Here is a 14,229-nt window from a genome sequence, read left to right as displayed (position 1 = left end):
TGTGTTGAAGCAATTTTTTCCCACAAATCAGAAATTGATTCCAATTGCAATTACAAATAAGATCTCATTATTGGAGTAAATTACACAGAATATATTTACCATTGTGTAAATAATCCAGAATGAAGTATTTAGATGTCTTCTGCTGATAAGTGCTCAGTTGTGTCCAACTCTTTGCAACCCTATGGACTGTAGCATGCCAGGCTCCTCTGTCCATGGGATTTTTCCAGGCAAGAATACTGGGGTGTGTTGACATTTCCCTCTCCAAGGGATTTTTCCCAACCCAGGGCTCAAACCCAGGTCTCTTATATCTGATGCATTACCAGGTAGATTCTCTACCACTGGTGCCACCTGGGAATTAAAATTATTTTGAACTGGCATTAATCTCTGGAGACACCAAGCACCACTATAGCACAAAAGGATAAGTGGGAGTTAATACAGGTCAAGTGTTAAGCTGATTTACTTTTAGTTCTTACAATGAATCTACCAGGGTCATGAAATTATCTTAGGTTGGTAAGAATAAGTGAGGAAATTCATAATTTTGATAGTTTCTTATCAGGTACATTCTAGCTTTTCCCATCAACTCACATTGTGTAGTGTATATTCCAGAAAAATAAAATAGAAAAAGAAAATTTGTAACTGTATGAATATTATTCACTGTATACAGATTTTTCCAGAGGATATGAAAATAAAGCTTCAGGATTCTGGAGTTCAAGATGTTCATAACATTCAAGTAGTTTTAAAATTTAAGTAAACATACAAAAAAAAAAAAAAACAAAGATAAAAAGCCAGGTATGTGCAAGGGTTACCTATCTACTAAGATAACCTTACCTCTGCAGTCACTCAACCATCAATTATTCATTAGATGAATACATTTTTCATGTATTACAAACTCAAAGTAACTGATACATGTCTAGGCCAATATTTTTGTATAATTGATTAATTACATGATGAATATTACATTCTAAATGGTCATTTTCTCTTTTTCCATCTTCATATTATTAGGTTTGTATCTCTTTTATGATATTTTTGACATATTTACTCCAATTTATGGCTTTTTAATGTGTTATTTCTTTACTAATTGATGAACCTCACCCTCCAGGAAAGACTCAGGTGAAAGGGCTTCATACACAAAATGTGTCCAGTTCAGAATCCACTTTGTTGCTCATGGAGAATGAAGAAATGCCTGCTGGTTTATGTGAAGAGTTGAATAAGAAATAGTTTTCCAAAGATTATAATGATCTTTCACATTGAATATGGACATGCCACATAAATAATTTGCATTGTTCACATGTGTCTCAATCTGGTCTCTAGTAGCACTCAGCCAGCTGCCAGAGAAATAAGCAGGCTATACATTTGCTGTTGTTCAGACACTCAGTCATGTCTGACTCTTTGAGACCTCATGGATCACAGCACACCACCCTTCCCTGTCCTTCACTATCTCTTTAAATTTTCTCAAACTCATGTCCATTGATTCCATGGTGCCATCCAACCATCTCATCCTCTGTCCTCCCCTTCGGCCCCTACCCTCACTCTTTCCCAGCATCAGGGTCTTTTTCAATGAGTTGGCTTTTTGCATCAGGTGGCCAAAATATTGGAGTTTCAGCTTCACCTTCAGTCCTTTCAATAAATATTTAGGACTGGTTTTCTTTAGGATGGACTGGTTGATTTCCTTGCAGTCCAAGGGACTCTCAAGAGTTTTATCCAACACTACAGCATCAATTCTTCAGTGCTCAGCTTTCTTAATGGTCCAACTTTCACATCCATACATGACTACTGGAAAAACCATAATTTTTACTAGATGGACATTTATTGGCAAAGTAATGTCTCTGCTTTTTAACACACCGTCTAGGTTTGTCCCAGCTTTTCTTCTAAGGAGCAAGCATTTTAAATTTCATGGCTGCAGTCATCATTTGCAGTGATTCTGGAGCCCAAGAAAAGAAAATCTGCCACTGTTTCCAATGTTTCCCCATCTATTTGCCATGAAGTGATGGGACTGGATGCCATAATCTTAGTGTTTTAGATGTTGATTTCCAGGTCAGCTTTTTCACTCTCCTCTTTCACTTTCATCAAGAGGCTCCTTAGTTCCTTTTCACTTTGCGCCATAAAGGTGGTGTCATCTGCATATTTGAGGTTACTCATATTTCTCATACAAACTTGATTTCAGCTTGTGTTCATCCAGCCTGTTCATCACGTTCATCCAACATGATATGTCCTCTGCATATAAGTTAAAGTAAGCAGGGTGGCAATATATAGCCTTGGCATACTCCTTTCTCAATTTTGAACCAACTCATTGTTCCATGTCTAGCTCTAACTGTTGCTTCTTGACTTGCATAAAGGTTTCTCAGGAGGCAAGTAAGGTGGTCTGGTATGTCCATCTCTTTAAGAATTTTCCAGTTTGTTCTAATCCACAGTCAAAGGCTCTAGTGTAGCAATGAAGTAGAAGTAGATGTTTTTCTGGAATTCTCTTGTGTTTTTTCTATGACCCAACAGATGTTAGCAATTTGATCTCTGGTTCCTCTGCTTTTTTTAAATCTAGTTTGTATATCTAAAATTTCTTGGTTCATATACAGTTGAAACCTGCCTTAAAGATTTCAAGTATTATTTTGCTACTGTGTGAGATGAGTGCAACTGTGTGGTAGTTTGAACATTCTTTGGTATTGCCCTTCTTTGGGATTGGAATGAAAACTGACCTGTTCCAGTCCTGTGGCCACTACTGAACTTTCAAGATTTGCTGGCATATTTACTGAAGCACTTTAGAAGAGTCATCTCTTAGGATTTGAAATAGCTCAGCTGAAATTCCGTCACTTCCACTACCTTTATTCCTGGTAGTGCTCCCTAAGGCCCACTTGTCTTTGCATTCTAGGACGTCTGGCTTTAAGTGAACATACCATTGTGGTTATCTGGGTCTTTAGGCCTTTTTTTTTACTACAGCTCTTCTGTGTATTCTTGCCATGTCTTCTTAGTATCTGCTGCTTCTATTAGGTCTATACCATTTCTGTCCTCAATTGTGCCTATCTTTGCATGAAATGTTCCCTTGGTATCTCTTATTTTCTTGAAGACATCTCTAGTCTTTCCCATTCTATTGTTTTTCTCTGTTTCTTTGCATTGTTCACTTAAGAAAGCTTTCTTATTTTTCCTTGCTCTTCTTTGGAACTCTCTATTCAGATGGGTATATCTTTCCTTTTCTCCTTTGCCTTTTGCTTCTTTTCTCAGCTATTTTACAGCCTCCTGAGACAACCATTTCACTTTCTTGCATTTCTTTTTCTTAGGGATGGTTTTGATCACCACCTCTTTGTACAATGTTAAGAATATCCATCCATAACTTTTCAGGCATTCTGTCTATCAGACACGCACACACACACACACACACACACGTATGTATATCCATATAACCTTTATTTAATTTTCACTGGTTTTCCTCTTGGCATGAGATATTTCTAACTCTTAGGCAGCTAGAATATTCCTTGAAAGCATATTTTGTTCTGAGGGGCTAAACTCTGAAAAATCGCTTTATCACAGGAGGATGGAAGCCTTAACATAACTCCTTCCTATTGGAATAAACTGGAAGAATTCCATCTATGGACCATACCTGCTTCAGGACCCAGATACAGTTACTCTCTATTCCCTTTCTTTCTATTTTTAGCAAATTTTCTGCAACAACAACAAAAAAAATCATTTTTGTGGTGACAAAGCAGTGATTAAAGTGTGGAAGTGAATTGCATTGGTTTGAATCCTGAATCTGATACTTATCTTGCTGTCTGCTTTTTTATTTTCCCTTCCTCAGATTTTCATTGTTAAATGAAATGCATAGCAATAGTATCTTATATAACTATCTAGAGGGATAATATATTGATTCTTAGATGCATTCCTAGTATATATCGGTAAATGTTTCCATATATTGTTACTGTTTTTCTTGTTAGTCATATTAGAATACAGAGTGTACTCAAAATTTCACTTGCAAGCTTTGGAGTTACATCTGTTTTTACTTTTCAAATGATTATGGACTAACAGACAAGAGGAAGGATAAATAAAGATGTATAGTTCATGGATTCTGATTCACAAAAGTGTAGTAACGTTACACTGTAGCGATAACAAAAGAGGTAATTTTCCTTTTCTGTAAAAAATGGGTTGCCATACCCTCCTCTAGGGAATCTTCCTGAACCAGGGATCAACCAAATGTTTCTTATGTTGCCTGCATTGGCAGGTGGGTTCTTTATGGCTAGCACGATCTGGGAAGCCCAAATATTCAATATGTATTAACTTAAAATTTATCTTCATTTTTTTTTTGCAATTCACACTACATTTTATTGTAATTATAAATTCAGATAAAATATGACTATTTTCATATAATGTGATTTATTTTTATCTTTTCATATTAATTTCCACTTGTATAGTTTGCTAGAGTTGCTATAAAAAAATATCACAGACTGGATGGCTTAAACAATGGAAATTAATTTTCTTACAGTTCTGGAGGCTAGAAGTCCAATATTAAGGTGTTAGATCATTTGATTTCTTCTGAGGCCTCTCTCTGTGGCTTGCAGATGGCCACCTCCTTGCTATATCCTCATATAGGCCTTTCTCTGTGTGCATACATCTATGGTTTCTCTTTTTTGTGTTCAAATTCCCTCTTCTTTTCTAATATAAATTTATTTATTTTAATTGGAGACTAATTACTTTACAATATTGTAAAATTGATGAATGGTTTTGCCATTCATCAACATGAATCCACCATGGATGTACACGTGTTCCCCATCCTGAACCCCCCTCCAACCTCCCTCCCCATACCATCCTTCTGGGTCATCCCAGGGCACCAGCCCCGAGCATCCTGTGTCATGCATCAAACCTGGACTGGCGATTCGTTTCACATATGATATTATACATGTTTCAATGCCATTCTCCCAAATCACCCACCCTCGCCCTCTCCTACAGAGTCCAAAAGACTGTACTATACATCTGTGTCTCTTTTGCTGTCTCGCATACAGGGTTATCATTACCATCTTTCTAAATTCCATATATATGTGTTAATATACTATATTGGTGTTTTTCTTTCTGACTTACTTCACTCTGTATAATAAGCTCCAGTTTCATCCACCTCATTTGAACTGATTCAAATGCATTCTTTTTAATGGCTGAGTAATACTCCATTTTGTATATGTACCATAGCTTTCTTATCTATTCGTCTGCTGATGGACACCTAGGTTGCTTCCATGACCTGGCTATTATAAACAGTGCTGCAATGAACATTGGGGTACACGTGTCTCTTTAAATTCTGGTTTCCTCAGTGTGTATGCCCAGCAGTGGGATTGCTGGGTCATATGGCAGTTCTATTTCCAGTTTTTTAAGGAATCTCCACACTGTTCTCCATAGTGGCTGTACTAGTTTTCATCCCCACCAACAGTGCAAGAGGGTTCCCTTTTCTCCACACCCTCTCCAGCATTTATTGCTTGTAGACTTTTGGATCGCAGCCATTCTGACAGGCATGAAATGATACCTCATTGTGGTTTTGATTTGCATTTCTCTGATAATGAGTGATGTTGAGCATCTTTTCATGTGTTTGTTAGCCATTTGTATGTCTTCTTTGGAGAAACATCTGTTTAGTTCTTTGGCCCATTTCTTGATTGGGTCATTTATTTTTCTGGAGTTGAGCTGCAGGAGTTGCTTGTATAGTTTTGAGATTAATTCTTTGTCATTTGAATCATTTGCTATTATTTTCTCCCATTCTGAAGGCTGTCTTTTCACCTTGCTTATAGTTTCCTTTGTTGTGCAGAAGCTTTTAAGTTTAATTAGGTCCCATTTGTTTATTTTTACTTTTATTTCCAATATTCTTAGAGGTGGGTCATAGAGGATCCTGCTGTGATTTATGTTGGAAAGTGTTTTGTCTATGTTCTCCTATAGGAGTTTTATAGTTTCTGGTGTTACGTTTAGATCTTTAATTCATTTTGAGTTTATTTTTGTGTATGGTGTTAGAAAGTGTTCTAGTTTCATTCTTTTACAAGTGGTTGACCAGTTCTTCCAGCACCACTTGTTAAAGAGATTGTCTTTTCTCCATTGTATATTCTTGCCTCCTTTGTCAAAGATAAGGTGTCCATAGGTGTGTGGATTCATCTCTGGGCTTTCTATTTTGTTCCATTGATCTATATTTCTGTCTTTGTGCAAGTACCATACTGTCTTGATGACTGTGGCTTTGTAGTAGAGCCTGAAGTCAGGCAGGTTGATTCCTCCAGTTCCATTCTTCTTTCTCAAGATTGCTTTGGCTATTCGAGGTTTTTTGTATTTCCATACAAATTGTGAAATTATGTGTTCTAGCTCTGTGAAAAATACCGTTGGTAGTTTGATAGGGATTGCACTGAATCTATAGATTGCTTTGGGAAAATTTATCTTCATTTTTTAACACCAGCTTTCAGTTAGTTCAGTTCAGTTGCTAAGTTGTGCTCAACTGTGCAACTCCATGGACTGCAGCATACAAGCCTTCCCTGTCCATCACCAATTCCCAAAGCCTGCTCAAACTCATGTCCATTGAGTCCGTGATGCCATCCAACCTCATCCTCTGTCATCCCCTTCTCCTCCTGCTTTCAATGTTTCCCAGCATCAGCTTTAGATTATTAAAAATTTAAAAAAATATAAAAGGATATTAGAGAAATGTACTTTTATATAAAACTACCAAGTGAAACATATTTTGTTTAAAAAGTAAGAAAATATTCTTCTTATGGTGTTCATTTACTGTAAAATTTGTGCAAAAGTTTAAAAATACCACTTTTAAAACCACATATGGGGACTATGCTATTATTACCAATATATTTTCAAGACGTTTTCTTTCCAAAATCATTATGAAACAAAAGGGGGAAAATATATACATCATAGCTATGATATTATTAGTAATCCATGTCTCCTGCATTGCAGACAGATTCTTGACTATCTGGAACACTAGTGAAGCCCTTAACAGTATCAGTTCAGTCAGTGAGTTGTGTCTGACATAGCAACCTCACAGACTGCAGCACGCCAAGCTTATCTATCACCAGGTTGTCAATCATCAACTCCTAGAGTTTGCTCAAATTCATGTCCATTGAGTCGGTGATGCCATCCAACCATTTCAACCTCTGTGTCCCCTTCTCCTCCTACTTTCAATATTTCCCAGCACCAGGGGCTTTTCCAATGATTCAGTCCTTCACATCAGGTATCCAATGTATTGGAGTTTCAGCATCAGCATCAGTCCTTCCGATGAATAATCAGGACTGATTTCCTTTAGGATGGACTGGTTGGATCTCCTTGCAGTCCAAGGGACTCTCAAGAGTCTTCTACAACACCACAGTTCAAAAACATCAGTTCTTCAATGCTCAGCTTTCTCTATGGTCCAACTCTCACATCCACATATGACTACTGGAAAAACCATATCTTCGACTAGAAGAATCTTTGTTGGCAAACCAACGTCTCTGCTTTTTAACATGCTGTCTAAGCCGTTCATAGTTTTTCTTCCAAGGAGCAAGCATCTTTTAATTTCATGGCTGCAGTCACCATCTGCAGTGATTTTGGAACTCAAGAAGAGAAAATCTGCCACTGTTTCCATTGTTTCCCTCTATATTTGCCATGAAGTGATGGGTCCGGAGGCCATGATCTTCATTCTTTGAATGTTGAGTCTTAAGCCAATTTTTTTCACTCTCTTTTTTCACTTTCATCGAGGGACTTTTTAATTCTTCTTCACTTTCTATCATTAGGTTGGTGTCATCTATGTAGTTGAGGTTATTGATATTTCTCCTGGCATTCTTGATTCCAGCATGTGCTTCATCCAGCCTGGCATTTCACATGAAATACTCTGCATAGAAGTTAAATAAACAGGGTGACAATATACAGCCCTGACCTACTCTTTTCCCAATTTGGAAGCAGCCCATTGTTCCATGCCCAGTTCTAACTGTTGCTTGTTGACCTGCATACAAATTTTTCAGGAGGCAGGTCAAGTGGTCTGGAATTACCATCTCTTTAAGAATTTTCCACAGTTTATTGTGATCCACAAAATCAAAGGCTTTGGTGTAGTCAAACACTAATAGTAGTAATGAAATTAATTAATTAAACAGTAATAGTTATTACTTTACAGTAATCAGATCAGATCAGTTGCTCAGTCGTGTCCAACTCTTTGCGACCCCATGAATTGCAGCACACCAGGCCTCCCTGTCCATCACCAACTCCCAGAGTTCACTCAGACTCACGTCCATTGAGTTGGTGATGACATCCAGCCATCTCATCCTCTGTCGTCCCCTTCTCCTCCTGTCCCCAATCCCTCCCAACATCAGAGTATTTTCCAATGAGTCAACTCTTTGCATGAGGTGGCCAAAGTACTGGAGTTTCAGCTTTAACATCATTCCTTCCAAAGAAATCCCAGGGCTGATCTCCTTCAGAATGGACTGACTGGATCTCCTTGCAGTCCAAGGGACTCTCAAGAGTCTTCTCCAACACCACAGTTCAAAAGCATCAACTCTTCAGTGCTCAGCCTTCTTCACAGTCTAACTCTCACATCCATACATGAACACAGGAAAAACCATAGACTTGACTAGACAGACCTTTGTTGGCAAAGTAATGTCTCTGCTTTTGAATATGCTATCCAGCTTGGTCATAACTTTCCTTCCAAGGAGTAAGCGTCTTTTAATTTCATGGCTGCAGTCACCATCTGTAGTGATTTTGGAGCCCAGAAAAATAAAGTCTGACACTGTTTCCACTGTTTCCCCATCTATTTCCCATGAAGTGGTGGGACCAGATGCCATGATCTTCGTTTTCTGAATGTTGAGCTTTAAGCCAACTTTTTCACTCTTTGCTTTCACTTTCATGAAGATGCTTTTTAGTTCCTCTTCACTTTCTGCCATAAGGGTGGTGTCATCTGCATATCTGAGGTTATTGATATTTCTCCCGGCAATCTTGATTCCAGCTTATGTTTCTTCCAGTCCAGCGTTTCTCATGATGTACTCTGCATAGAAGTTAAATAAGCAGGGTGACAATATACAGCCTTGACAAACTACTATTCCTATTTGGAACCAGTCTGTTGTTCCACATCCAGTTCTAACTGTTGCTTCCTGACCTGCATTCAGATTTCTCAAGAGGCAGATCAGGTGGTCTGTATTCCCATCTCTTTCAGAATTTTCCACAGTTTATTGTGATCCACACATCAAAGGCTTTGGCATAGTCAATAAAGCAGAAATAGATGTTTTTCTGGAACTCTCTTGCTTTTTCTATGATCCATCAGATGTTGGCAATTTGATCTCTGGTTCCTCTGCCTTTTCTAAAACCAGCTTGAACATCTGGAAGTTCACGGTTCACATATTGCTGAAGCCTGGCTTGGAGAATTTTGAGCATTACTTTACTAGCATGTGAGATGAGTGCAATTGTGCAGTAGTTTGAGCATTCTTTGGCATTGCGTTTCTTTGGGATTGGAATGAAAACTGACCTTTTCCAGTCCTGTGGCCACTGATGAGTTTTCCAAATTTGCTGGCATATTGAGTGCAGCACTTTCACAGCATCGTCTTTCAGGATTTGGAATAGCTCAACTGGAATTCCATCACCTCCACTAGCTTTGTTCATAGTGATGCTTTCTAAGGCCCACTTGACTTCACATTCCAGGATGTCTGGCTCTAGGTTAGTGATCACACCATCGTGACTATCTGGGTTGTGAAGATCTTTTTTGTACAGTTCTTCTGTGTATTCTTCCCATCTCTTCTTAATATCTTCTGCTTCTGTTAGGTCCATACCATTTCTGTCCTTTGTCGAGCTCATCTTTGCATGAAATGTTCCTTTGGTATCTCTGATTTTCTTGAAGAGATCCCTAGTCTTTCCCATTTTGTTGTTTTCCCCTCTTTCTTTGCATCGATCACTGAAGAAGGCTTTCTTATCTCTTCTTGCTATTCTTTGAAACTCTGCATTCAGATGTTTATATCTTCCTTTTCTCCTTTGCTTTTCGCTTCTCTTCTTTTCACAGCTATTTGTAAGGCCTCCCCAGACAGCCATTTTGCTTTTTTACATTTCTTTTCCATGGGAATGGTCTTGATCCCTGTCTCCTGTACAATGTCACGAACCTCATTCCATAGTTCATCAGGCACTCTATCTATCAGATCTAGGCCCTTAAATCTATTTCTCACTTCCACTGTATAATCATAAGGGATTTGATTTAGGTCATACCTGAATGGTCTAGTGGTTTTCCCTACTTTCTTCAATTTCAGTCTGAATTTGGCAATAAGGAGTTCATGGTCTGAGCCACAGTCAGCTCCTGGTCTTGTTTTTGCTGAGTGTATAGAGCTTTTCCATCTTTGGCTGCAAAGAATATAATCAATCTGATTTCGGTGTTGACCATCTGGTGATGTCTATGTATAGAGTCTTCTCTTGTGTTATTGGAAGAGGGTGTTTGTTATGACCAGTGCATTTTCTTGCAAAACTCTATTAGTCTTTGCCCTGCTTCATTCCATAATCCAAGACCCAATTTGCCTGTTACTCCAGGTGTTTCTTGACTTCCTACTTTTGCATTCCAGTCCCCTATAATGAAAAGGACATCTTTTTTGGGTGTTAGTTCTAAAAGGTCTTGTAGGTCTTCATAGAACCGTTCAACTTCAGCTTCTTCAGCGTTACTGGTTGGGGCATAGACTTGGATTACTGTGATATTGAATGGTTTGCCTTGGAAACGAACAGAGATCATTCTGTCGTTTTTGAAATTGCATCCAAGTACTGCATTTCGGACTCTTTTGTTGATCATGACGGCCACTCCATTTCTTCTGAGGGATTCCTGCCTGCAGTAGTAGATATAATGGTCATCTGAGTTGAATTCACCCATTCCAGTCCATTTCAGTTTGCTGATTCCTAGAATGTCAACATTCACTCTTGCCATCTCTTGTTTGACCACTTCCATTTTGCCTTGATTCATAGTAATAGTATTAATAAAATAAAATCATGAAGTGATTTGGAAAAAAATGTTTCTGGCTTCATAAAATTTAGCATTTGTATAGGAATATCGCAACATGTCTCTTCAAGTCAATTGCTTAAAAAAAAAAAAAAGCCTTTGTTGGAATGTAGTTGATTTAAGAATTCTGTGTGAGCTTCAGATGTACAGCAAAGCGAATCAGTTAGCACATATACATATTTTCACTCTTTTTTAGATTCTTTTCCATATAATCAATTATAAGAGTATAAGAATATTGAATAGACTTCCCTTTGCTATACAGTATGTCCTTATTAGTTATTTATTTTATATATAATGATGTGTATATGTGAATCTCAATCTTCCAATTTATCCTTCCTTGCCCTACTGCCTGATAACTACAAGTTTGCTTTGTACATCTATAACGTCTGTTACTCTATTTCTATTTTGTAAATAACTCGTTTATATTCTATTTTTAGACCCCACAAATAAGCAATGTCATATGAAATCCATCTTTCTCTGTCTGGCTTTACTTAGTATGACAATCTCTAGGTCTATATCCATGCTACTCAAGTTACTTTCTGATTTTACAATTCTTCTAAATAAGACAAAAACAAGCACCACCTAAAGAACTAAGAATGTACCCTACATTCTTAGTAAGTATTATCTATGTAGTTGTAATTGGGTAAATAAGAAAATTCTAAGTGTTTACTTTTTATCACTAATTGGATTAAAATATTAGCACAGAAAATTTGGGAAGTTTTAAATGTAATGAGTATTTGAGATGGATTTTTTTCATGGTGACTTACTAAAAATAAATCAACTTAGAAAGAATTTAAAACATTTGAGGAGTTCACACGCTGAAAGAAAGTTGTAAGTGTGCAGATGAGTGTTCATAGGGTTCGTGGTTTCCTACTTTAACTTTGTTCTTAATGTATGCATGCATGCTACTTCACTTCAGTAAGGTCTGACTCTTTTTGACCCCATGGACTGCAGCATGCTAGGCTTCCCTGTCCTTCACCGTCTCCCAGAATTTGCTCAAACTCATGTTCATTGAGTCAGTGATGACCATATTAATGAGTTTATTTAAATATGACACCCTTTGCCCTATCCTCATATTGTATAACTGATTTCACAGTAAGATGTTACATGTGTTATAACTGCTGTGAGGAACCATCATCATCACCTCACTGAGTTTCCCAGACACCACCTGCCCCACAGTGGGAGCGGTGCCCCAGGGCTTTCTGCAGCAGGGATCTGGTCACCTTTCATGTAGTTCACTTCAAATTTATCAGAGCTCCTGGTGAAGCTGTGTTTGCCTGAAACTATTTCAGAATTATTCTATCCAGTAGTCCCAGATCCTTGCCAATTAAAAATAATTTTATTGCTTCCTAGAGTAGAATAAGCCCACATTGCTCAATTTACTCCCCTACAAAAAATAGTTTTTCAGTGATTGTTTCAGAATTATTGTGTCTTGTAGTCCTTCACATTTTCTAATGTAACATTTTTGTTACATTATAATAATTATACTATCATAATTCAACATACTATAATATTAATTAAATAACATACTAATTCAACAACTATAACAATTCAACATTGCTCAGTGTACTCTATTACCAAAATAATAATAATAATAAAGAGGAAAATTTTTTCTGATTATCTAGTCAAAACCATGTTCTTACCTTTTAAATTTCTTTTTTGTTTTAAATATATTATTCTTTTCTCCCTGTAAAATAATAACCCTGCTCTTCCATCATAAAATGTATACTTTCTGATCCTACTTATTGTCATGAAACTATCTTGAGGACTTTTTTTTTAACAGAAAAAGTAAAAGAGGAATTTTCTCAAATTTTAACCTTGCAGACTACACAATATAGCATATTTTTCAAAGTATAATTTCACCCTGATGATATCAATCTCAGTATTAACTTTACTGAACTTTCCTATGACTCACATAGTACATCCAGATATTGTATGTATTTCCAGTTACCTGTAGCAGCCTTTAAAGTTACTTATCTTCAGTATTTTGTCTCATCATTTTGCTATTCAAACCTAGTTCATCTCTACTCTGGAAGACACGTCCTTATATTATGATAATACATCCTTTCTTTAAAAATTTTGGACATACAGGGGAAAGAGAGGGTAAGATGAATTGAGAGAGTAGCAAGGAAAGATATGTTTACCATGTGTAAAATAGGCTTCCCAGGTGGCAGTAGTAAAGAATCCACCTGCCAGTGCAGGAGATGCAGGAGACGTGGGTTCAATCCCTGGGTTGGGAAGACCCGCTGAAGTAGGAAGTGGCAATTTGCCGGTGTCCAGCCACAGCAGGATCCAGGGGTATCCTCAGGATGATGGCATCAGCGATAAGGAAAGTAAAAAAAGGGGAGAGAAAGAGGCTTGATCTTCCTTGGTTTACACAGAAAGCCAATAAAGCTCCTGGCACGGAACTTGCTCTGTTCACGGAGGCTGCAGGCGCCTTCTCAGTGGGGTGAGGGCGCAGGACACCCCCTACCTGGTGAAGACGCAGGGCGCCTTCCCAATTGGGTCTTAGAAGCCCAGGAAGAAAAGTGAATTCAGAGAGCCCCTGTGCCCCAAGGAGTCATCCTGAAAGAAGAACAGAGAGAGAAAAAGAGAAAAGGAAAAAAAGAATGACACGGGGAGACCAAGCTTTGGTGAGCAAGGCCCATAACTTTATTTTCAAAAGGAACTTTTATACCTTGACTTGTACATAGAGGGAAATGAAAGATGCAAAGTCATACAGAGTCAGCCCAAACATTACATCTGTTTTGTCTTTATCAAAACCAGGATTTTTTCTGCATACCTTTCCCAAAAAGAATGTTGTGTATATTATCTTCTGGCCTTGGAGGCCTGTGGACATTTTATGACCCTTTTTTGATAAAGGCTACTCAACCAGAAAACTTATTTTCCCTTGAAGTGTTTTTTCTTTATATTTCTAATCTATGTCAGCCTCAGAAAGTGATAAACAGAGTTACATTCTCACGGAGCAAAGGTACAGTGAGTTACAACAAAGAAAGAACCAATTAGCTCAAAGGTCTGATGTGGTTAATTTCAAGTCTACTACTTGTTTTTATTACATTCCAACTATGTTAACTACTGCACTCCCAGGTGCACAATGGATAAGGGATATGGGAACTTGGCAGCAAGTATTGGCTCAACAATGAAATCTTACACCAGCACTACTCTAATAGTTTTTAACTCTTCGAAAGGCTCTATATTTTTAGAATGTTTTAGGCTTCCCGTGTCTCTCACGGTTGGGAGGCTGTGAACAATCACATGCGTAGCTGCAAGAGTCTGGATAAACCTGTCAGGCAAGCTAG

At 37.8% G+C, this 14,229-nt stretch overlaps 1 long non-coding RNA gene across 2 annotated transcripts in view; it reads right to left on the bottom strand.

Moving 5' to 3' along the window:
- LOC133249639 (uncharacterized) overlaps positions 1-13,950 on the bottom strand; it is a 28,578-nt gene extending 14,628 nt beyond the window's left edge. Inside the window, exons 1-2 of one of the 2 annotated variants that reach the window (XR_009737037.1) lie at positions 13,075-13,950; positions 100-348 (exon numbers count right to left, since the gene is read on the bottom strand). This is a non-coding gene — a long non-coding RNA (uncharacterized LOC133249639). The remainder of the gene's footprint in view (positions 1-99; positions 349-13,074) is intronic. The other variant, XR_009737036.1, reaches the window with a different exon arrangement.
- Positions 13,951-14,229: the final 279 nt, after the last annotated feature.

Source organism: Bos javanicus, chromosome 6 (genome assembly GCF_032452875.1).
Source record: "Bos javanicus breed banteng chromosome 6, ARS-OSU_banteng_1.0, whole genome shotgun sequence".
Lineage (NCBI taxonomy): Eukaryota > Metazoa > Chordata > Mammalia > Artiodactyla > Bovidae > Bos > Bos javanicus.
This window is presented reverse-complemented; position numbering and strand designations above follow the sequence as displayed.